Genomic DNA, 22790 nt, shown 5'->3' with positions numbered 1-22790 from the left:
AAGTCTATGGAGCACATCCAGTCGTTGGGTTGGAGGAGTGGAGTATTGATTTCAAGGATACTAGTATTGATTTCAAGGATTGATTTCAAGGATACTAGTATTGATTTCAAGAATACTATATACTTGTTCAATTCCCGGAGGTCTAGGATTGGACGTAGGCTACCGGACTTCTTGGGAATTAGGAAGTATGGAGAATAGAACCCCTTGTTGCGGGCCCACATGGGAATGGTTTGTATGGCCCGTTGGTGGAGTAACAACGCTATTTCTGTCGCTAATTGGAGTTGATGGAGTTTGGGACCCCCTGCTGATAGATGTGGGAGTCGGGGTTTTTCCAGAAAATGAAGCTGATATCCATTTTGTATGATGTCCAGAACCCAACGGTCGGAGGTTAGGTTTTCCCATTCCGTGAAACATGCTATGAGACATCCTGGACTGAGCCGTGGTGATGGCGAAGGAATTTCTAAAAAGACTGTGAGGGTTTAGCCTGAGTTGCAGGCTGCTGGCTCTGGTTTTGATTAGGTCTCAGGCGTCCCCTCCCTCTTTGAGTTTGTTGGTGTTGCAAGCGTTGTTATGGCTGATAAGAGGGAAGCGATAGGAGATAGGTCTGATGGGCCTACGTGAATATGTTTGTCTACACCCTCCAGGGAAATAGCATCTTGGTGCATTATATGCTGGGGGGGCAGTTATCGACTGCAATGTGACTGATTGCTCCTTGAGATTTGATACTGTCTCTTGAAACCGAGGTCCAAATAAATTGTCCCCTTTGCATGGCAAATTGGCGAGCTTGGCGTAGATGTCCTCTTGGATCGCACTTGCTCTCAGCCATGCCATGTGGCGTGTCACAATGGCAGTTGCAGAGGACCTAGTTGTGGTTTCAAAGGCCTCATACACCATTCTGAGCAAGTGTCGAATTCTTTCTTCAATATCCTGTATAGGTTTGGATGTGCTTCGATCAGGGAGCTCTAATGAAAATAGCTGACCCTTAATCGCCTGCACGCACTCAAACAGATATTGGACGATATAAAACTGATGTTGGTGAATGCGTGCTGATAACATCGCTGATTGGAATGTTTTCCTTGCAAATTCATCTGGTGAGCGATGATCCTTTCCTGGGGGTGCAGAGGCGTGTAGCTTAGTTTTCTTAGCCCTCTGCTTGGCTGATTCCACCACGATGGAAGTGTGTGGAAGTTGAGGCAACGAGTAAAGTGGGGATTGTTTCATATGGTACTTTAAATCAGTCTTGCAAGACACCGGTGCCCCCGTGTATGGTGTTTCCCATGACTTCTCTAAAACTGAGTCAAGAACCTTGTGGGAGGGCAATGACGTAGGCTCTGCTGGTAAGTCGAAGATCTTTAGAAGATCTAGAGTTTTAGCCCTGGGGTCCGGCACTTTTTGAACGTCCACATGTAAAATGGAGCCCACCTTTTCTAGAAATTTAGGGTAGGACAAGTCCTCCGGAGGTGAGTATGGCGCTGGAGGCTCGTCCGGTGCATCAGAAGGATAACCCGTGGAGGAATCCTGAGGCGAACAAGGTGAGCCTGGTTGGGCCGGAGAAGGTATTATAGGATCCAGTGGCTTGGGACTGGCAGGTTGAATGATCAGAGCAGGCTCCGGGGTTGGCTACCGTGATGAAGTAATGGAATATGGTGAATCCTCCTTTGGGGACGGTGGGAAGGTGAATGTATTTTGTAGTGTGTTAAAATATCCGGACAGCGCATCTGAGGGTTGAGAGAAGGCTTGTTGTATGCTGGAGGGCATTGGAGGTTTTGTTACCCCTTGTCCATGTCTTGGGGAGATCACCGCAGACAGGATGTCTGAGCTATCGCTACGTCTTGGATGTTTTTGTGGTCGTAAGTCATGGGTTATCTTCCGTTTTTTGGTGAATGGTTCCTGTAGAACCTGGGTCCTTCGTCTGTGTGTGGATATGGATGATAAATCTGAATAAACTTGTGATTCTGGAGAAGATGATGCGAAATGAGAGGGTACCGCTATTAGTTCCTCGTCGAATGTCAGACGATGAGCTCGTATGTTCTTCCCGCGGTGACCTCGAAGGATCTAGAAGTCTGAGAGCTCGGTGTGGATGAGCTGTGAAGTCTTGGAACTTTAGGTTTAGGTAGAAAGGCCTGTATTCGTTCTCTGGAAAGAGGTCATTCGGTCTCCCGTGGTAGACTGGTCCCAATCCCCATCACATCTGAGGCAACTTGTTTAGTTGTTGCTTTTGAGTCGGTTGCTTCGACTTGTCCGACTTGTGCATCAGGGTGGATGTTGGATATGTGGAAGATGCATGCGAATGCGTCGATGACGGTCGATGATGTGTTTTTTCAGCGCATTGTTTGGCTTTTGGTGTCGATCCCGCACCAATTAAGGAGAGAGACTTCGATGATGCACCGTGCGTCGAAGATTGCTTCAATCTTGCGTCGTGCTTTGATGCATGCACCAGTCTCGCGCCGTGCATGGATGGAGGTGCGTCGTGCTTCAATGGCAGAATCGGGTTGGCACCATGTTTCCTCTTCTGCCTCATAGAAGTCTTCACCGGCGTAGGCGTTGATGGTGTTTGCGTCGACGAACATGGTTTTGACCCCGACGCATTCAAACGTCCGTGGCTCCACGACGGCCCAATTTTTCCAGGTCTCTGACTTGGATGTTTCAAGGAGCCCCGACTAGACCCCGATCGATACTGATGGGGTGCAGGTGGCGTTCTGTGGGGGTCTCGATGGCCGAGGCCATTCTTACCTTCAGACCCGTAGGTTTCGAAAGGCCTGGGGAAGAGTGTGATTCTGATGACGGAGTATAGGTGCCGACAGCGCGAAGCTTTAGTTCTTCAATCTTGTGAGCTCTTTGTCTCTGGGCCCTGGGCAACATGCGGCCACAGTGCTCACATTTGCGCTGATTATGATCAGGGCCAGGCATCGGTAACATCGATCATGTCCATCATTAATGGACATGTTCTTTCCACAATTACAGGGCTTAAAGCCCGATGGCCTCGGGCTGATTTTCTTGACATTAATTTTCTATTTTTATACTGAGGTGAGGAGAAAGAAGCTCCACGTGCGGGAACGCACGCGGAAAGAAACAGACTGAGGAGCGATCTCTTTCCTGCGCAGGAACACACGCACAGCCACACAGAGCAAAGCTCTGTCTTTCTCTTTGGAAGCTCCACCACCCAGGCCCTGATTGACAGTTCCCATGACAGCACGGCTATTTCAGCCCTGCTATCAATGGGAAAAATAGCACAATTAAAACTAATTAGAGAAAATTCTTTTCACTCAATGCACAATTAAGCTCTGGAATATGTTGCCAGAGGATGTAGTTAGTGCAGTTAGTGTAGCTGGGTTTAAAAAAGGTTTAGATAAGATCTTGGAGGAGAAGTCAATTAACTGCTATTAATCAAGTTAACTTTGAGAATAGCCACTGCTATTACTGGCATCAGTAGCATGGGATCTAATTTCTGTTTGGGTACTTGCCAGGTACTTGTAGCCTGGATTGGCCACTGTTGGAAACAGGATGCTGGGCTTGATGGACCCTTGGTCTAATCCAGTACGGCAATTTCTTATGTTCTTATATTCTTACACGAGTACAGAAGTCCCTGGCCTCAATGAAGGATGAAAGCACCTGAGGCTAGCTGGCTCTTCACTCTGTGTGTGTAGCAGAAGAGATACCACTTTGTTGACCAGTTGATCTCTGAAAGCCCAGAGCGTACCAAATCGCCCAGAGCTCCAGGAAGTTTATCTGATACTGACATTCCTGGGAGGACCTACAGCCTAATTACATGGACCCCCAAACCCAGGTTGGATGCATCTGTGGTCAGGACAATTTGAATCGGAGGAATTTGGAACGGGACACCCCATACCAGATTAGAATTTTCCTGCCACCAGATCAGAGCAACCCGGGGTGACCTGGATGCAATCCCGAAAATCTTGAGTGGCCTGTAGCCACTGTGTCAAGGTCCATTTGGCTCTTCTTATTATAGACATGCCATGGAAGTAACATGAACAGTTGCGGACATGTGACCCAACAACTTCAACTATGTGCCAAGTTGATGTCTGCTGATTCACTTGAACCTCTTCTGCTATAGCCATCAGTGTTGGCTTGTTGCTATCGGAAAAATGCCATGGCCTGAGTCATGTCTAGCAGAACTCCAGTGAATTTCAATTGAGATGAGCTGAAGTGAGATTTGGAGTAGTTTATAATGAACCCTAATAACTCCAACACCCGGATGGTCATGACCATGAATTCCTCGGCTCCTGCCTGAAATGTGCTCTTGACCAACCAATTGTCCAGATAGAAAAATATGTGCAACCCTGCCTGCATAGGTACACTGCCTCCACAGCCAAGCATTTTGTTAAGATGCAAAGTGGAGGCAAACCCAAAAAAGCAGTACTGGAGGTGCTGGTTTCACACAACAAATCTGAGATACTCGTACTTTCTGAGACCTGGAAATATCTCAATATAAGTGTATGTGTCCTTTAAAGAGAGAGAGCATAGCCAGTCCTCTTTCTGCAGAAAGGGATCAAGATGCCCAGGGAAATCATCTTGAACTTCAGGCAATACTGAGGACCTGCTCATCCAAGGCTATTTTATTTATTTTATGTGTATTTATTTTATATTCTGCTTTTCAGTACTTCAAAGTAGATTACATTCAGGTACTGTAGTTATTTCTCTCTCCCCAGAAGGCTCACAATCTAAGGTTATATTGGGTTACCGATTCACATAGAACCACAGTCTGCCCCTGACTGGGAGGTCTTCCAGCATGGGTACTGAGATCTTGGCTATGCTCTCTGTGGTTCAGTCAAAACCCCTTCCTAGGTGTTGGCTGGAACACCATCTCTGGCTCTGGCACTCTCTGCTGCCTACGATGGTTGCAAGGGGCCTGCTAAGTGTGGAACTGAGAAGGCAGAGGATAGTGCCTCTTTGGCCGGAAGAAGTGCTTCCTCTGGCCTGATCTAGGATACCCCTTAGGAGGGTGAGTCTGGAGTAGGAGTGGAGAACTGCTGGAGCGTCACACAATGGTCACGGACAGCTGTGATCATAAGTTTAGCTACCCCCGGCAGAATCTGTAAGATGTGTAGCATTTTAAGAAAACATGAGTATGAATGATCAGACAAAACACATCTGTTATTTTTAATGTATTTCAGAATTAAACTATTATGCATCACAGAATAGCACAATCATTTAACAAATCATAGCAATAAAGGAAATACGTAATAAAATGGTCCTGTTCAAAAGTTTGCATATCCTTGAATGTTTGGGCTGATAAAATACACTCAAGCTGACACACAGGTTGAGATAGCAATGAAGGGTAAGTATCCACACCTTGTTTGATTGTAATTAGTGTCTGTGTTTAGATAGTCAATGAGTGGGGGGAGTGAAAGAAGAGCTGGGAGCCAGGTGCCAGGAGACAGTGGTGAGATTCCTCTCCCCCGTTGGACCACCTGTGCACAGATGCTGTCAGAGGAAGGCCTTGCCTGATGGCCTATTTCAGCTGGACAGTAGCGGTGATCGAAGGGGAGTGAGAGGAGAGCCGGGAGTCAGGTGCTAGGAGCTAGTGATGAGATTCCCTTCCCCCATTGGTCCATCTGTACAGAAACGCCATCAGAAGGAGGCCTTGCCTGACGTCCTATTTCAGCTGGGCGATAGTGGCGACTGAGGGGGAGTGAGAGGAGAGCCAGGAGCTGGGTACCAGTGGTGAGATTCCCCTCCCGTCAGTTCATCTCTGCAGAGACGCCAAATTCAGAGATAGGCCTTGCCTGACGGCCTATTTCAGCTGGGCTGTAGCAACGCACAGCCAATGCCATGCGCCTAAGGGGCACGCCCCTTCGCACAGATTTTGTTTCTGTGTTTGGGAAGGAAATGAAAGGCCAAGATCTTTATGGCATCTCCCATCGTCCAGGGCCCGATGGATCATCATCTAACCCGGCAAATTGAGGAAGTCACACAGGACCATGAAAGAGAGTTGTCTTTGTTGTCAGGGACCTCCCTATGTCCTGGCATGAATTTACCATCTCTTCAACCAGGAGCAGTTACCTATATTTAATGTTCCTATTATTAATGTTTTACCTATTAATTTAACTTTGACATCTTCAGCGAGTGAAGTCTCCTGCTTTGGAGGGAGTTCTTCCTTACCTGCTATTTTGTCATACTCTGAGAAGCCTATTGACTCCTCTATTATCAAGGATATTACTCTCTTGGACATTTGGAGGGTGGTAACTCGGGTTAATAAATTCCTATTTAATTCTATGTATCTCAAAAGAGTATGTTACAAGCTACTAATATTATATTAAAGATAACATAATACTTCACCCTCAGAAAATTTGGAAAACCAGTTCAGGGGGAAAATTTTGAGATTTTTAAATTTTCTTCAAGTTAAATTACTTTCTGCTTTTGAATATCAAAAAAGTACTTTGTAGAAATTCTTGGAATTCCTGAAATTAAATGTCCTTTTCTTTCAAATATATATTACCTTCCTATAGGTAAGAGGGTAGCTACCTTTGAAGAGAAAATGGACTCTCTAGTGGTAGAAAGTCCCAACCTTACCAATTTCCTCAAGTCGTCTAGTGATAACATTCCTACTTGAGCTACTCTACTTGTCTCTTTTGCTTTTGAGCAGGAAAGAAATGTTATTTTTCATACATTTTTTACTTTTAAAGATAGGATGTTTTTGGTCAGCAAATGTTTTTCCAGATGTTTCTAGAGCAACACAAGCTCATTAGAAGCAATTTCTTCAGTTAAAAAATAGAATTATTGATTTGCAAAGTACGTTCTTTCTTAGATATCCATATAAATTCTTGATTACCTTTCAAGGAACGAGATTTGTAGTCACAGACCCTACACACCTTGAAACATTTATCAGGGATAAATTAATTGTTTAGAGGATTTGGGGTAATATAACTGTAATTTTACTCCAATAAATATTATGTTATATATATATTCCTGTTTTCTCCCCCTATATAATGTGGACTGGAAGATTTATATTATTGAAATATTGAAGAGTTCCACTCTTTTTTTTTTCTATTTTGTTTTTCTGTTCCATATTGTTATTTCATTGATTGATAATGAAATTCTAATTAAAATAGTCAATGAGTTTCATAGTTCTTGAGAAACCCTTGTGCATTTGTACACATCTTACAAATTCTGCCAGGCGAATGTAAAATGAGCAAAACTGTATTTGTGCCACTACGTCCTTAACACAATCTCCAACGAGATACTTACGATGCCAGAATCGGTAAAGCACCAATGAGCGCATGTAAAGAATTAATCAGCAGCTCGAGAACAGATGATTCTGCACTCAATACACCAGCACTGAGGCCTTGCCTTTTCCACAGTATTCAACCATCTTTCCAATTCCTCCTCAAAGATCACTGATGTCAAAACCGACTGGGAGGCAGGAGGAATGGCCACATCCTCTTTGGAACTGAGAGGAAGATCGGTGGCTGACACCAGGACTGGTGGACAACGTGGCAAACCCCCGAGAGTCTTTGAGGATGACCTTTCCTCACCCGGGGTCATTTTGGGGGGGGGTTCTTGATGATTCTTTGTCTTCCCTCAATGCTTGGCCTGGGTCTTCCCCAGTACCTTAGATGAAGAGGACAAACCTAAGGACTCTTTGATTAGGAGGAGCAGGGCGATGGCCTGTCTCCAGATTCCCTGCCAGTCATCAGCACTGAACAAACTGATGCCCTCCTCCCACCGATGCTGATGACTTCATGTCAATCAGTGTGGCTCCGAGGTCCTTCAATGGTGATGCCTCCAATGTCTATGGATTGGTCTTCTGGCGGCCAGTATTCTATCAAATCCAAACAGGCTCAGTGTCCTTTGGGCGGTCATTTCTGCGCATTTGCAGCAACCCCAGATGTCATGAAACACCCCCAAGCAGAGGACACATCTATCATGGAGGTGCGTGATAGATACAGTCCTCTTGGATTGAGGGCATTGCTGGAACTCAGACAACATGGCATCATGAAACAAGAGATACAAAATCTAACTCAATGTCGATGGGTATTTGAAGGCAGGCAAGCATCGATAGCACCACCTCTCGGAAGGGAACCGATTGCGAAAGGAAAGAGAGAAAATTTTGAATGACCTAACTAGGGATGCTACTCAGGAATACTGGGGTACTCCAAGCCAACACAAAAATGAAGACATGGGAAAACAGCAAAATCAGAGAAAATTGCCAAAAAACCCATGACAGACTCTTTCCAGAGTCAGATAGTTGCAGTTAAAGACTGAGGAACCCCGCATGGTATAATGCACGCCTTGGGCATGTTCAGTGAAGCTCAGTCATAGAAACTCTGACAAATTTTCCATGTCAGGCTCCAACAGATGTCACTCATAGGTGAAGACTGCCATCCTGCTTATCTTCAGAGATAAGAGTCACCAAGCCACTGACACTGGGCCATAGATGAAAAGGGAGGGGGCGCAAGGAGCATATAGAGGGGGCAAAAGAGGACTGGGGCTCAGGCATGTGAAAGGGATTAGAAGAGCAATTCCCAAATTAAGAGTTATGATCAAACAAAATCGAATGGGCTAATGAAAAACAGTGCTGCTCTCTATGTTCCTCCGCTCACAATTGCAACTGGCAGGCAACATGGAGTCTGTGAGCTAGCATGAATGCTTTGTTGATTTGTTACACCGGCAATCTGCACCGATGACTACTGTTGTTGCCACCATTGCTTCCCTGCTTTGTGCGAGTGTGAGGAGGGAATGGAGGATGAAGTGGGAAGTCAAATATTTTGTTTTGAGTCATGTGAATTTTCAAGTGTTAAAATGGGGTTATAGATAAAACCACTGAGAAGCACTGGATTAACATATAAGTGGGCAATGCAATACAGAGGGAGAAGATAAGAGCAGTGGTCATTAAGGCAAGAAAGGAAGGTGTAATGTTGAAAGAGAGTGAAAAGGACTGGAAATAACAGATACTGACCAGTTAACAATAATCTCTCTACTGCATCCTTCATTTCCAGTGTTAATTTCTTCTATCCTGTCCTAACCTTCCATGTAGTCTTTTCTCATACAGTTTCTTATCCTGGGAAACATCTTTCTTTCACAGTTCTTTTACTCCTCTACACTTTTATAAATCTTTTTCTTCATTTCAGTTCTACTGACTTGTGGGCTTCATTCTATCACATTTACATACATATGTACAGATCCATTTTGTATAATTTTACAACTTACATTTGAATATCAGAGAAGCTATTAATTGCTCTTTTAAAAATGCACTACATTAAATGGAGGCAATTAAAAAAAATGTACCATTTATAAACACAAACATTTATTAAAAGCATAAGGACGATAAACATGATAGTCAAATATGTCTTTATTCAGTCTAAACTTTATATAAATGCAAATCTAAAAGCAGCCTGACACAGCCTGGAAAACTGTAGGCAGACAAGTATGTTTTTACCTACAATTATTAGCAACATTTTACTTTGGGACAGAAATTAGGTTAAATTTGTGAAAATATGGAATATTTTTATATAGCAGAAACGCACATTAAAAAAAGTTATCCCAACACAATAGAGACGAGCTGTACTATTACTGCAAGTGATGTTTTTTGGACTGGATTCTGGTGCCAAAGCCCCTAAAAATCACAAAAATTAAACTGTCCCATAACCAATCAACCTCCCTCAGGAAGAAAGGAACTAGACTTATTACAGTAGGTAATACTGTTGATAAATAGATTACCCGGAATAGCTTTGCCGAACGTACAAGGAAGCCTGAAAGCAACATGACAAGCAACCGCATTTAATTCAAGCTTTACTAACAGGAATCTTTGTTTATCCTAACACACGACATGAAATAAGCATAACGAAACATCATGAGCTAGGAGAGAAATACAAGAACTGAAAGAATATTTAATTTAAAAAAAAATACAAAATTATTTTCGAACGGTATTTCTCGAATATTATATTTTAATACGTTTGATGACCGAGCAGTTTTATTTTTCTGGCACGCAGAATTAAATACATAAATAAAAATACTGAGAGGATTTTTAAAAAAAAATCTGAAAACCCGGATACGCCCATACGGTAAAGAACATTCCGCCAAAATGGCGACAAGGGAGAGTTAAACTGCGCCACGGAAGGTGGCAGGGAGCCAAAGCTAAGCGCCATCTTATCACCCTGCTCGAGGGGGGTTTCCAAGACAAACGAGAACAAAAACAGATAGCGAAAAAATATATATATACTGCAGGCGTTTATTTGCTACTAGTGAAAAAAATATATATCGATAAATATATATATATATATGTATAAATATGTTCTTGTTGAGACAGGAACAAAGCACAATACAACACGAAAGTTAAGGCGTATTAAAGGCCTGGCGAAATATCCCGGGCGCCCCTTTCTACACGTCTTTGTTCAACCATTTTAGACCTTTTAGTGTATGCGATGCCCGACTCGTCTGGAGTATTTTGGAAAGACCTTAATACCTTTCTTCCTTCCTCCCTCCCTCACCAGCATACATACAAAAAAAAAAAAAAAAAAGCGTTAGAGCCCCGATCGCAACCTGCTCTCTTACGAGTAAAAACCCTGCCTTACTAAGAACCGAGCTGGAAAAGACAGAAAAGAATGAAGAAGCTTCAAGATCACGTCTTTCCCCTTGTGCCGGCAAGCTCTTGAATCTCTGAATCATCCACCTATTATTTTCTTTTTTTTTTTATAAAGTAAGCAGAAGCCGTCACTTCATTCACATGAAAACTATTCGCTCTCAAGCCAAAGCCTGGACGGTACAGTCCAGTCCCTACAGCAAAAGCGGCTCCATGAACAACCTCCTCGATTCCGATCGCTTTCCATGCAGTTCAAAGCGAATTTTTCTCCCCCTATTCTCTGGCGAAAACGTTGCTTCACTTTCCTTTCACCCCTACCCTTTTGCCCAAACCCTGAAATCACACACACACACAAAAAAAGAAGCTTTCCAGGTACAGACGGGTGGGGAAGTAGGGGGGAAAAACAAGAGGAGCCGGCGCTGCAGGATTAGTCTCACAGTGACAATACAGACAAGAACAGACACACAGACACATAGGCGGCAGTAATTATGTCCTTTTCTGAAAAAAATAATTACAATCCAGAGACTTTTTTTTTTTTTTTTTTTACAAGAAAACCAGGCACGGGAAAAAAAAAAAAACATTAGGCTGCGACAAGAATGAAAAATAACCGTACACGATCGCTTCGGGAAAAAAAATGTTCGCATCGGATCGAAGAGCTTAGAAAAAGCAAGAAACGAGAAGAGGGAGGAGAATTGAAAATATTTTTCTCTTTTTTTTCCATCCTCCCCTTTCTCCTTTTTACTCCCTCTCCCTCTCTCTCACCCTCTCTGATGGTGATCAAGGGGGCGGAAAATAAAAACTAATTTTAAACCGGCTCAATCAATGAGTCATTGAAAGAAGATTTTTTTTTTTTCTCTCTTGAATTTGCATTGCATCAGCAGAAAACAACCTCTCCGTCTCTGCTATCCTGACCTGAAACCCAATATCTTTAAAAAAAAAAAAAAAAAGTAAACTTTTTTCCTAAGCGCCCAAAATAGTCAAAGCATAATACCAAGAGTTACTGAAAGAAATAAATATTTTATTTCTTTTAATGTGCGCTGCAGCATCTGCCAACAAAAAAAAAAAAAAAATCCCAGAAGCCGAGCCAATAGCTCTCTGGGCTGAAACCTAATATCCTGGTTTTGGCAAGTCGTTTTAATTTGCTCCTCTTTCTTTTCTGTCTGTCTGGAGATAGATTTCCCCCTCTCTTTTCCCTCCCCGAAGGAAGGGAGGAAGGAGGTTGTGTGTTTTTTTCCTTGAAATTTTTATCACAAAATTATAATACACTCAAAGGGAAACTCACCGTCATGAAAAAGCAGTGCCTTGTCAACGGGGTTTCTTCGCCATCACATCAGGGGCTGGTAGTGTGGCGAGAGCAACAAGAGTCGCAGCCACAAGGAGAGAACAGAGAAAGGGGGAAAAAACATTTTTAAAGCTGTGCTCAAATATTTCGGTTGCGGGCCCCGATCTTTTTTTAAAAAATTGTGCGTTTTCTTTGAAAAACAACGCTCTTAATCTTTTCTGAGACTATCCCGGTATTTTTTTTCTCCAAAACAGTTAATTTAATGGTATTTTCTGTTGGATGTGTTTGTTTATTTTTTTTTTTTAACTTTTGAAAACTTTTCAAAGTTTGGTTTCAGAACCAGAATTAATGCCTGAAATGTTCGTCCTCGCTGCGTTTTGGGGAGTAGCGGAAGGTGTGCTGGAGGCCCCTTTCTTTAAAAAAAAAAAGAAAAAAAAGCAGTTTTCCCTGAATAAAAATAAGCTTGCAAGTTAGTGCTTTATAGTTTACATGATTTAACAGTGGCTTAATGAGTAACTCACATGTATTAAATTATATATATATATATATACACACACAGTAACGTGAAGAAGTGCTTGGGGATCATAGTGAAAGTTACCCGTCAGTGACAGAAAGATGCTTTTGAAAAGAATCTTGTATTTTTTGAAGTTGGCTTGGTCGATTGACCCCCAATGTAAATCGAGCACTCTTGAAGAGCTGGTACTTGTTTCTAAGGTTACATTCGCATTTAACAGAGTACATTTTTCCCCTTTCTCTCTCTATAAAGTGTCTCATTTTAATGGACTTTTCGTTGCCAACATAAATACTGCTTGCTGGGGGCTAACTTTTTTGCATAAATTAGCATATTTTTCCACACCTGACACACGTGACACCCTGCTTCCCAATTGGCTCAGGCGAGAATTTGGGTCGAAAGAAAACTGCACATTGATTGGTTGGAAATTAATTGGTAGCCTAAGCGTTCCAAAGACTAATGTTTCAGACGTTTCTACATATTACGCATGATAATTAGAGCAAGACAGGCAACTTTTTACAGCTCTAATATTAGAGCGCCGGTTAAATATTAATGACCCTTAAGAGGCATTTCTTTATAGCTGAATACAAACGTGACATCTTTCAGCTAGAACAGAGATAAGCACATACCCGATTTGTTAAACACGTTTAAAGCTTAGCAATACTAGTTTTATCTAGAATTAATAGGGTCTTCATCTCTTTTTTTCTAGCCACAGAGTAGCAAAGGTTATGTGACTTTTAAGGACGCAAGCAAAGGGCAAGGATTCCATCATATGAGAACTGTTTGAGTAAAACAAAATCGATGCGTTTGTTCATATTTAGTTAAGAATATTGCCTTATTACTGAAATAATGAATTTGCTGGCCCATAGACTGTTCCATCATGGATACTTCCATATTTCTTTTTAGCCCCAGCTGTTTCGCTGGGATCCTGCTGCCATGTGTTTTCATTCACAGCAGCCATGAATGTTTTTCTCCCCTATTTTTATAATCCCTCCTAACTCACTAACATACCTAGTCTGGTCATTGTAGTAGTAATGGTCGTTGGGCTGGAGAGCAAGAACCAAGGCTCCTTCTCCAACCACAGGCCCTGAATCCATCTGCTAAGTATCTTCTTTGAGCAAAGATCAGGGCTAATCCCCTCCAGGGATTCTAAAAACAGCCTCTGCAGCATCCCCAGCCAACCCAGGGATCAAAGTGGGGCCCTTCTGCATGACAGTGCACAGCACTGCCACTGGGCTAATCCCACACTTCCCTATTAAGGGCATACAAATGCAGCAGTAGATATTTTTTAGCTATTTTAAGTCCATATCATCATATCATTTTCATCCAGTCCTGGTTTTGAAAAAACTACCATCTGAATGAGTTGCACTGTGATGGGCATTAGAAATCCAGGACTAGAGCAACAACTTCTCCACAGCCGGCCCTAACCAATGGAACTCTCTCCCATCAGACCTTAGGCTCGAACAATGCCCTCTTACCTTTAAAAAAAGACTCAAGACCTGACTCTTCATCCAAGCCTACGCCTGAGCTGGACTCTACCAATCATTCTCCCTCCATGGCCAACTCAAATGTTCGACCAACTGCTTAATAATCATAGAACTCTTTCGATCGACCGCTTGTTACATGATTGATCCCAATCGCTAATACGTTAAATTTCATTTTATAATGATGTTTTTCTTAATGTCATAGGTTATTTAATCTAAGTTAATACTTTATCCCAGTTCCTCGCTCCTCCTTGTTCTCTGTAAGACAAACATGTTAAGTCTGTTCTATGTTATATGTAAACCGAAGTGATTAGTAACATTGTTACCAGAACCTCGGTATATAAAAATGTTAAATAAATAAATAAAAAATATTTTGACCACATAAAGCAAAGCACTTAGGCTGACAAAATGAAACACAAATGTTTTTTTTACAAATAAATTTATCCTTGTAATTCAAGATAATTATATTAGCCTAGAAAAACTTGAAAATATTGATCAAATTTGGATTAGGGACCATCATAGGCATGAATTGTTTGACATTTTAGCTCAAGATTCAGTTTAGTCAAAGGAAGTGTAGCAAATATTCTATTTGCTGTCAAAAGTTTTAAAAGAGCACTGTGTTTGTTTCGCAGAGAGGAGAATCGAGGCGAAAAAGATGCTCTCATAAAAACATAAGAAATTGTCATGCTGAGTCAGACCAAGAGTCCATCAAGCCAAGCATCCTGCTTCCAACAGAGGCCAAACCAGGCCACAAGAACCTGGCAAGTACCCAAACACTAAGAAGATCCCATGCTACTGATTCTACTAATAGCAGAGGCCATTTCCTAAGTCAACTTGATTAATAGCAGTTAATGGACTTCTCCAAAAACTTACCCAAACCTTTTTTAAACCCAGCTACACTAACTGCACTAACCACATTCTCTGGCAACAAATTCCAGAGCTTAATTGTGCGTTGAGTGAAAAAGAATTTTCTCTGATTAGTCTTAAATGTGCTACTTGCTAACTTCATGGAGACTAGTTCTTCTATTATCCGAAAGTGTAAATAACCAATTCACATCTACTCGTTCAAAACATCTCATGATTTTAAAAAGCTCTATCATATCCCCTCCTCAGCCGTCTCTTCTCCAGGCTGAACAGCCCTAACCTCTTTAGCCTTTCCTCATGGGGGAACTGTTCCATCCCCTTTATCATTTTGGTCACCCTTCTCTGTATCTTCTCCAGTGTAACAATATCTTTTTTGAGATGCAGTGACCAGAATTGTACACAGTACTCAAGGTGCGGTCTCACCATGGAGCAATACAGAGGCATTATGACATTTTCCGTTTTATTCACCATTCCCTTCCTAATAATTCCTAGCATTCTGTTTGCTTTTTTGACTGCTGCAGCACACTGAGCCAACAATTTCAATGTATTATCCACTATGATGCCTAGATCTCTTTCCTAGGTGGTAGCTCCTAATATGGAACCTAACCATGTAACTACTGCATGGGTTATTTTTCCCTATATGCAACTCCTTGCACGTCCACATTAAATTTCATCTGCCATTTGGATGCCCAATCTTCCTGTCTCGCAAGGTCCTCCTGCAATTTATCACAATCTGCTTGTGATTTCACTACTCTGAATAATTTTGTATCATCTGTAAATTTGATAACCACTATTTTTCCCAGCACTGAAGTCAGGCTCACTGCCCCTGTGCTTATTCCAGGCTTGTTTTGCATTGTTACATAGGAACATAAGGAGTGCCATGCTGGGTCAGACCAAGGGTTCACTGAGCCCAGCATCTTATCTCTGACCATAGTCAACTGGGATCCTTAGAAAGCTGAGCCGGTGCTAGCATTTTTGCTGCCCTGTGCTTCCCCCTCCCTCCATTCTATTTTTATTAACACAAAAATTTTGTTTTTTTCCCCAATAACAACATACAATAGAAGCCGTCATTCTCACGCTCTGTCCCAGGACCCCTTTTGCCACTGAAACAAAGCGCTGCTCCCTTCGGCAATCCAAACTGTCAAGATTGACACACTCCCCCCAAACCTATTTTACTCCATCCATAGGTTAAAAATTCCTAAATTGTGCAGGAATGATTCCCAGGTGCTCTTGCCTCATCTACCAGTACATAAAATTAATGGCAGCTGGTGCCTGTAGCTGGCACTAGTTTGTTGTACAGAAAAACATGCACTGCTGTGGTGCCATCCCCAGCAAACTCTGCAAAAAAAAGAAATCTAAAACAAATCTAAAACAAATCATTGTAAATCTAAAACAAATCTAAAACAAATCATTGTAAATTGTTTTGGTTATTACCTTCTTGTTCTCCTATCCTTCCTACTGCCTTTCTGTTCTTCCCCCCGCCCAGTTACATTCCCCTGTTGCAATGTATTTTCCAATCTTTCAGTTACTATGTGAACCGGTATGATGTCCCCACAAATACCGGTATATAAAAGTTTCTAAATAAATAAATCTGGAACCCATATTGTAATGTATGTTAGGTTTGGATTTGGCCCTGGAACAGTCTTGAGTAAAATGAATGATAACAATATAGTAAATTTGCCATACTAAGATTGCTAGGCTTTTCTAGCCTTATTTAAGACTTTTTTATATCCATAGTTATTAGACGCAGGATTTTTGTCAATTTTTCTGCATATAATGCTAGACTTTGTATAAAATCTTGCATAATTAAAATCCGATTTTAATTTTTTTAGTTTCTATATAGCTGTTATAGCCTATAATAGGAGCTAGCTCAACAAAGGGAATGTTTGTGAAAACTCTGGGGAGACCTCATATAGGGCCACTATGGGCTATAAGCCTATGCATACAGCTCTAGAAGGTGCTAGGGCTTTTTAATCATTGGAATCCCAGAGTTGATGATTCTTGAAGAGCTATCAAATGCATAGGAGTGAAAAGTCCATTTACGACCTTTTAAATTTTATATTACCAGTCCTGCGTGCCATCCATCTGCGTGGACGACACGCAGGTCGCAAAGATGTCCTATGCAAAACACACCGGCATGATTTGATTGAAATACTACAGGACTGGTAATATAACATTTAAAAGGTCCTAAATGGACTTTTCACTGCTATGCATTTGATAGCTCTTCAAGAATCATCAGCTCTGGGATTCCAATGATTAAAAAGCCCTAGCGCCTTCTACAGCTGATTACATAAGCTTGTAGTCCATAGTGGCCCTATATGAGGTCTCCCCAGAGTTTTCACAAACATTCCCTTTGTTGAGCTGGATCTTTTTTACTTTTTGATATTTGGTAATTCTCAGCTATTGCTTGGATTTGTTATATCTATAATAGGAGCTATACATTTTGGGCTACTTTTGAGCTAGATTTTGTGATTGGTTGAGTTATAAAGATTTTTAGCATCCACTAAGTTGGACGCCTCATCTATTGGGACCAGAGCCGTACTGCCCCAGGCAGCACCTGATGGAAAATTGCTGACTTGTTCATTCTTCTGCAAGAAGTTCTCTCCTACTGAGCAACACCATATAATCAGAGATCATGAACTTATAGCTATTAAACTGGCCCTGGAGGAAAAGAGACACTTCCTGGAGGAGGCAACCCATCCATTCACTGTTACCACAGATCATAAGAATTTGTTGTACCTCCAAGAAGCTCAATGCTCAACCCCCACCAGGTCAGGTGGTCATTGTTTTTCAGTAGGTTTGATTTCAAAGTGATGTTTCGACCTGCTAAGAAGATCATCCATGCCAATGCCTTCTCAGTCCTTCGAGACCAATGATACCACCCCCAATATAAAACCTATCATTGATCCAGCTAAGATCTTGTCTATCACTTCGTCTCTGTTTCTCCAGGGAAGACAGTAGTCCCCAAGCACCTGAGGGAGCAAGTCCTCAAATGGGGGCATGTCCAAAGCTAGCTGGGCACCCTGGTATTAGGAACACTTTGGAATTGATCTCTCAAACCTGTTGGTGGCCCAAATGGCCCGAGAAGTGAAGATTTAAGTGGCATCCTGCAACACTTGTGCCCGGAACAAGATATCCCGCCTCTAACTGTTACGAGCGCGCGCGGGCGCGGTCGTCTCGAGCTGGTGGTGAGCCCTTGGGCCACGGCAGGACTCAAGGAGGAGCCCCAAGCCACACCGTGGTAGGTGAGCTGGGCAGGCATGGTGAGCCAGGCGGGTACCGAAGCAGGGAGTCCGACCCTCAGCCGGACCTGCACGCCCATGGTAGCCAACACTGGGAAGTTGACTGATGAACGGTCCTCCGACTGTTCCTGGCCCTTTCGGACCTGCCGCAGGGAACGGCAATGGGCAGCAGGCCGGACAGAGGCGAGGGCAGACAGAGTCCTTTACACTGAAGACGTCAGACGGGGGCTGAAGCAGACATCTAAGACAGGCTGAAGCAAGACGTTGAAGACATCAGGACGAGGGCAAAGGCTGAAGCAGACATCGTAGATAGGCTGAAGCAGACATCGTAGAAGAGGGCAGGAAGGAAGACATGGGCACTGTCCATTAGGGCGCCCTACTCAGCCAGCACAGCTGGACTGGTCACGGACCACCCCGTCCCATACGCTCCCTACTCAGCCCAGGAAGGCTGGTCGCGGACCACGCTGGGAACAGGAGAGTGCTGGGAAGATCCAGGCGAACAGGAACTCCGATGCTGGGATACTGACATCCGAAGCCCCTTCGGCTGGCAGGAACAGAAGCTCAAGAGCCCGGGGGACGAATCCCTCCTGTTGGCCACTCCAGGGCCCAACAGGACAGAAGGCTCAGGAACCAGACGAAGACACAGGGCAGAACAACCGGAACTGGAACAGGAACGGAAACAGGCAGCTTCAGGAACAGGCATCAAAGCAAGGTCAGGAACAGACATCAAGGCAGAGACACTGGACAGGGATCCATCAAAGCAAATGTGATCACGGAAGACCTGGATCAGCAAGGTTACAGATGACTGTAGGACCTGATCCGAAGGCAAGTTGCAAATGAAAAGGAAGTCCTTATATACTGGAGATAGAAGGCAACTCCCTGGGAGGAGCTTGCCAGGACCGCCCACCGCTGGCCCTATAAATAAGGAGGAGAGCTGCGGGCCGGCCCCTAGGGAAGGGCGTCGCCCAACAGGAAGTCCAAACGCAGAGGCATGCAAGCCACAGGCACAGCTAGGCCTCTCAGGCCCTGGAGCAAGTCCCGGATAGAACACAGGCGAGGCCCTGGCTTTGGAGCGGCCTCCGGGAGGAAGGTAAGATACCTCCTGTAGCGCAGCAACAGGGGGGATCGCAACACTAACCTTGGGAACTTCTCCAGCTCCTGCCTGTGCCTGACTGCCCATGGTTCCATGCAGTCATGGATTTCATCACTAATCTCCCAGAATCCCTGGGCCACAAAATGATCTAGGTCTCGGTAGAATGATTTTCTAAAATGGCCCATTCAGTCCCCTGAAGTCCTTATCTTCAGTCTCCACAGGCTTCCAGACCTCATAGTGAGTGACTGAAAAGTCCAATTTACTTCCAAGTTTTGGAGAAATTTCTGCAGGAAGTTAGACATGATGCTCAGTTTTTTGTCGGCCTACCACTCCCAGTCCAATGGACAGACTGAAAAATAAACCAAATTCTTAAAGAATTTCTCCAAGCTCATGTCTCCCTGCAGCAAAACAACTGCTGCACATTATTATCTTAGCCAGAATTTTGCTACAATAACCATATGAAAAAATCCTCTGGGTCATTGCCTTTCTTCATCATTTTTCGTAGACACCCCCAAATCCCAATTCCAGGTCCACTGAAGACCCCCCTCCCCTGCTGTTGATTAGGCATCTGTAGATGTATCCACTATTTGGGACTCAACCAAAAGCATCTTAATAAAGGCGGACGAGAAATACAAATATAACTCCAACAAGAAACTTCGCCACATGCCTCAGTTGTAACCAGGGGATAAAGTGTGGTTCAGGGCAAGGAACATCCGATTGAAGCAGCCCTCTATGAAGTTTACTCCTCGCTTCATAGGCCTCTCCCCGGTCACCTAACAGATAGGTCCCGTGACCTATCAGCTATGCCTACCTTCTTCCCTCAGGATACATAATTCCTTTCATGTATCACTTCTCAAGCCTGTGGTCCTAAGATGGAAAAATAAGAAACCTCCTGCTCCCGTACGTGTGATCACCGATGAAGCCACAGAATATGAGGTACAAGAAATCCTGAACTCCAAGCACTTCTGGGGGAAGATCTGGTATTTGATACATTGGGCCTGGAGAGAGGTCCTGGGAGTCAACCCAAAATATCCACGCCCCCAGACTCCTCTTCAGATTCCACTGCCTCTTTCCCCATAAGCCCAAACTCAGAGCGAGGGGAGAGGCTTAAAGGGAGGGTACCGTAATGCCCCTTACCTTCAAGTGTTCCGGCAAAGTGCCGTACCCTATGCAGCTCCCAGGTTTGTGGATAGCATTACCTGTCACCAGGACATCCTTTATAGGCCCTGATATTGGGACTTCCTGGGGGTGCTGACTGATGACATCACATCCTATCCTAGTATATAAGGAAGTAATTTGCTACCAGCCAGCACCTCAACAACAGGTCTCCTGCCATGCTCTTGCCTGCAGTGTGTAACAAAGTATTGTCAGCAGAAAAAGACCAAATGGTCCATCCAGTCTGCCCAGCAAGGTTTTTAAGGTAGTAACCGTCGCTCCATGCAGGTTACCCTCATGTTTCTGTTAAGGGTAATAACTGCTGCTCCGTGCAGGTTACCCCCAAGCCTTATATATTAACACTAGCAACTGTACCCGTTCTATGCCCAGGCGGCGAGTCTTTTTATTGGCACATATGCTCTTGTATGGAAGCGTTAGCTGAAAAGTAAAAACTAAATTGTTTTCACCCAGGGCAAGGGACATGGAGGCACATTTGCTAAAGCCAGGGCTGGCAAAGTTTATTTACCAAGCTGTCTCTCACACTCCCCCACACCTCCTCTCACACACACATTCTCTCTCACCGGCATCCCCCTCCCCTCATATAGGCTCCCTCTCTCTGAAACCTACACTCAAGCATCCCCCCACCCAACCTCTCTTACCTCCCATGCTCTTTCTCACACCTTCCCCACCCCCCTCTCTCACACACACATTCTCTCTCACTGGCATTCTCCCCCCCCCCCCCCCCCGTGTTCTCTCTCACACCCTCCTGATCTCTCTCACCCTCCCCTCCCAGACACACATTCTCTCTCATCGGCATGCCACGGGACCTGCGCCGTTCGCGGTGAAGATGAAGGCCCGGGCGCGCCGATCACGGCACACGGGGGCCTTCCCTTTTCACCGTGAACGGCGCGCCAGGCCCTCATCTTCACCGCGGGTCTCCTCTGCTATTTTCTGCCTGTCTCGCGATGGCCGCTGTCCTTCCGGTTTTGAATAGTCTTCCAGCAAGGGAGGAAATCGGCGAGATGAGGGAGGAAATCCGTGGGAAGGAGCAATTCTGTGCAAAATCTGCATTCCGCAGTAGCGCTGAATTCCCCCAGGAGTACCTCTTGTAGCTGGTGTTGTGACATGGCCGCTGTACGGCGTGTTTGAGCCTCCAAAGCATCCAGGGAGTCGCCTGCGCCATCTATCGGCGGGCTGGGGAACATGCGCATGCACCGACGGACACACTACCAAGCCCGATATATTATGGATAGCAACATTTTTACTGGGTGAGTAGCCTTCTTGAAAATTCAGACAATGCTGCTTAATGTGCTTTGATTTTGAACTTGGCCATAGAATCAATCCTGTGCTTTTTCTCTATTAGTACCCCATACCATAAAAGTCAGGCCCAAGTTAGTTGTCATCTGAATACAATTCTCCTCTCCCCACCGTCAAAGCGGAGAGCGATGTTGCAATTGCGTCAAAAGCATCATGGCCTTATTGCTTAACGGTAGTAATCCCCATGCATACTGTTAAGGGTAGTAACCACCACCGAGCAGATTACCCCCTTTTGCCCTTTTCTTCATTTTCATTAGGGATCCATGGTGTTTATCCCATGCCCCCTTGGGTGTTGCCTTGCTTTCAGTTCCAGTCCTTGTCTCCAGGTGCTGCCTTCACCTCCAGTTCCTGCCTCGTCCCAGCTTGCGTCTGTCTTGCCTTCTTGGCCTGCCTGTTCCTGCTTCCTGTCAGCCTCTTTGGACATCTTCTCAGTGCTGACTAGGAACGGACTTTGACCTCGCCTGATTGCCACCCCATCCTGACTTTCACTTGTTCTTCGGAGTCTGCTCGGATGCCGCCCGCCTCGATCTTGAACCAGACTTTGACTTCTCTGCTTGCCGCCTGCCCCAATCTCAGACTGATCCTGGACTTTGCCTTTGCCTTGCCCCATTTCAGCTGCCACCTGCTTACACCACCCAGGTAGCATCAACCTAGCAGTAGCCCAAGAGCACCCACTCCCAGTTTGTGACACCCTTCTTCTGTTTCGTGCAGAGACCTTCCTGTAGCACGTGGTATAAAAGTATTGTAAATAAATCAAAAATAAAATAAAATAAATAACAGAGAATAATTTCACCTCTTATACTGTACTGATCTCTTGCATTTTTACAGCCCAAATGCTTAACCCTGAAGTTTTTAGCATTTAAACTTAGCTGCCAGACGCTAGACCATTCTTCAAGTTTCACTACATCCCTCACTTTTCACATCTCTCAGGGTGTTTACCTTGTTGCAGATTCTCATGTCATCCACAAAAAAAACAAACCTTTCCTGATAGCTCTTCTGCAGTATCGCTTACAAGAATGTTAAACAGGACCAGACCAAGGACCAATCCCTGAGGCACCCCTTGTATTCCCACATTCCTCAGCGTGAACTCCATTTACCACTGTCCTTTGTCACCTCCCGCTCAACCAGTTTCTAACCCAGTCACTCTAAGGTCCATAGCTAGGACACTCAGTTTGTTTATAAGTTGCCTATGTGGAACCATAATAAAGGCCTTGCTGAAATCCAGGTACACTCCATCTAGCTCTTTATTTAATTTTTAATCCTTTTCCATCCTGGTTATAATTAACCTTCAGGCGTCAC

At 44.0% G+C, this 22790-nt stretch overlaps 1 protein-coding gene across 1 annotated transcript in view; it reads right to left on the bottom strand.

Annotated features, from left to right (window-relative positions):
• BICRAL (BRD4 interacting chromatin remodeling complex associated protein like) overlaps positions 1-11877 on the bottom strand; it is a 214540-nt gene extending 202663 nt beyond the window's left edge. Inside the window, exon 1 of the mRNA XM_029593306.1 lies at positions 11826-11877. The gene's annotated coding sequence lies outside the window, so the exon portion shown is untranslated. The remainder of the gene's footprint in view (positions 1-11825) is intronic.
• Between the last annotated feature and the right edge of the window lie 10913 nt (positions 11878-22790).

Source organism: Rhinatrema bivittatum, chromosome 3 (genome assembly GCF_901001135.1).
Source record: "Rhinatrema bivittatum chromosome 3, aRhiBiv1.1, whole genome shotgun sequence".
NCBI classification, from domain to species: Eukaryota; Metazoa; Chordata; class Amphibia; order Gymnophiona; family Rhinatrematidae; genus Rhinatrema; species Rhinatrema bivittatum.
The sequence above is the reverse complement of the archived record's forward strand: the minus strand, read 5'-3'. Positions and strand labels throughout refer to the sequence as shown.